Source organism: Limulus polyphemus, unplaced genomic scaffold (assembly GCF_000517525.1).
Source record: "Limulus polyphemus unplaced genomic scaffold, Limulus_polyphemus-2.1.2 Scaffold890, whole genome shotgun sequence".
Lineage (NCBI taxonomy): Eukaryota > Metazoa > Arthropoda > Merostomata > Xiphosura > Limulidae > Limulus > Limulus polyphemus.
The window spans coordinates 74,563-77,487 of NW_013666500.1; the positions used below are offsets into that span (position 1 = coordinate 74,563).

Here is a 2,925-nt window from a genome sequence, read left to right on the forward strand (position 1 = left end):
GTATTGTCTACGACTGTAATAAACTTACCAAAATGAATGTTTAAGTACATATTTATTGTCTGCGACTGTAATAAAATCACCAAAATAAATGTTTAAGTACATATTTATTGTCTACGACTGTAATCAATTCCCCAAGATGAATATTTAAGTACATATGTATTGTCCACGGCTGTAATCAATTCCCCAAGATGAATAGTTAAGTACATATGTATTGTCCACGGCTGTAATCAATTCCCCAAGATGAATATTTAAGTACATATGTATTGTCCACGGCTGTAATAAACTCACCAAAATGAATGTTTAAGTACATATTTATTATCTACGACTGTAATCAATTCCCCAAAATGAATATTTAAGTATATATATATTATCCGCGGCTGTAATAAATTCCCCCAAGATGAATATTTAAGTACATATGTATTGTCCACGGCTGTAATCAATTCCCCAAAATGAATATTTAAGTACATATATATATTATCCGCGGCTGTAACAAATTCCCCAAAATGATTATTTAAGTATATATATATATTATCTGCGGCTGTAATCAATTCCCCAAAATGATTATTTAAGTATATATATATATTATCCGCGGCTGAATATTTAAGTACATATGTATTGTCCACGGCTGTAATCAATTCCCCAAAATGAATATTTAAGTACATATATATATTATCCGCGGCTGCAATCAATTCCCCAAGATGAATGTTTAAGTACATATGTATTGTCCACTATTGTAATCAACTCACAATTCTCCAAGATGAATCTTCCAGAACGTCCAATTTATTTACATATCTTCAGACTTCTTACAGTTAAAATACAGAGAACTAACAGATAGGATATTTTCATAAATAAACATACTACAAACAGGTAGATTCATACAATACAAACAATTGACTTTGAACGTTCAAATCGAGATTATAAATAATAACATCATCATGAGGAAAAAGAGTCTTACCTTTTTTCAATTTTTTGGAAGTTGTTGGAGATAACAGAAACATTCACAGTATCGTCTTGTAGAAGTGATAATTTAATCCGTTTATTTTTTGCTAACTTTTTGCAAACACTCTCTCTTAAGTCATCTTGATGTAACTAAAACAAACCCAAGAGAATTACAATAGAAATAAGCTAAAATTGTTTTTAATAACTTCCATAACATTTATAAAGAAAATAAAAGATATGTGCGATTTTGAGAAACTTGATCACGGACGATTGGTTTATGGTGGAAGATTACTATAGTTTTTCTTCAAGTACGTTGATAACAGAATGAGAAACAAATTATTAGCGTATATAAAAAAAATTAAGTGACTATATCTAGTTCATATTAAACACAAATATTAAAATGTTTTAGTTTATTAGGAACATATAACGAGGCAATGTGAATTTTACCATTTAATACTGTAAATAATGAGGTATATTAACTATTAGATGTAACTCTCACAGGAGCTGATATTAGATAGTGTAAAGAACGGGATTCGTTGAACTCTATTTGAAGATGAATGTTTCGCTGAATGAGGTTGATGGATGCTGATTTCTAAATCTAGATATTTGGATGAGAGTTGTCTAACCACTGATAGTTGGATTTCTCAGCAAGGATTTTAGGTTGATGTGAATTTATTCACTGATAAAATGGGAATAACTCTTTCTTATTGGATGGATTGAGTTTCTTTAAGATGAGGGGTTGGATGTGTTGATGAAATATCCTAAGAGGAAGAATCGAATGTGTTGATGAAATACCCTAAGAGGAAGAGTCGAATGTGTTGATGAAATACCCTAAGAGGAAGAGTCGAATGTGTTGATGAAGTACCCTAAGACGGAGAGTCGAATGTGTTGATGAAATATTCTAAGACGGAGAATTGAATGTGTTGATGAAATATTCTAAGACGGAGAGTCGAATGTGTTGATGAAATATCCTAAGAGGAAGAGTCGAATGTGTTGATGAAATATCCTAAGACGGAGAATTGAATGTGTTGATGAAATATCCTAAGACGGAGAATTGAATGTGTTGATGAATTATCCTAAGACGGAGAGTCGAATGTGTTGATGAAATATCCTAAGACGGAGAGTCGAATGTGTTAATGAAATATTCTAAGGAATGAGAGATGAAAGGGATAATAAAAACCTATGAGACGAAGGGTAGGATGGGATTCTTTTTTATTTGCATAGACTGAGTTTCTCTATGGATGGTGACCTTTATGAGTTGATATTCTACCTTATTTTAACGGATTGAGATATTGTTAGGTAGAAGGTTAGACGTTTAATAATGACGTTATCTTAATCTAGGGAGTAGGGTAGAATGATAAAAATATTTAAAGTGGTAAACATACTGATTGATGTTCTCTAAATATGGACAACTCGATTGGTTGAGATACTTGAAATGCCTGGGTTTATTATTTTAATTATGTTAGGTTATAAAACAATAAACGTTAAATTACATCAATTTCAAAGCATGATATACTTTTGACGGTAAAAGTATACACTATAACAGTACACAACAGAGACGTGCTGCTAATGATGGCTTTGAATTTTTGTTAATATTTCTTTGTATTAGCTTAACTATTCTGACTGACCACGAGCACAAAACTGTGGAGTACACATTACGTGAAACTGACTTGAATCATTTGATCTCAATTTTTGTTAAATAAAAATCATTTTACAGGATCAATAAAACAATACCCACCACTATTAGGAGGCTGTGCCTTAAGCAGATCCTTCTTGAGGATAATTTAACAAACGAAACTAAGTGACAATGAAAGTAGCAATGTTTTTCAAATTAAATTATCAAATTCTTAGTTGAAGCTCTTTTTCAACATAAGCATTCCTTCAGACTCAGCGAGCAACAACTTTGTTGGTATTGTGAAAAATCATATGGCAACTAATGTTTATATATTTAAATATCTGATATGACAAATAACACAGGCCTGCGAT

At 31.4% G+C, this 2,925-nt stretch overlaps 1 protein-coding gene across 1 annotated transcript in view; it reads right to left on the reverse strand.

Moving 5' to 3' along the window:
* Positions 1-758: 758 nt before the first annotated feature.
* LOC106461060 (E3 ubiquitin-protein ligase TRIM9-like) overlaps positions 759-2,925 on the reverse strand; it is an 84,033-nt gene continuing 81,866 nt past the window's right edge. The window contains exon 9 of the mRNA XM_022387896.1: positions 759-1,089. The gene's annotated coding sequence lies outside the window, so the exon portion shown is untranslated. The remainder of the gene's footprint in view (positions 1,090-2,925) is intronic.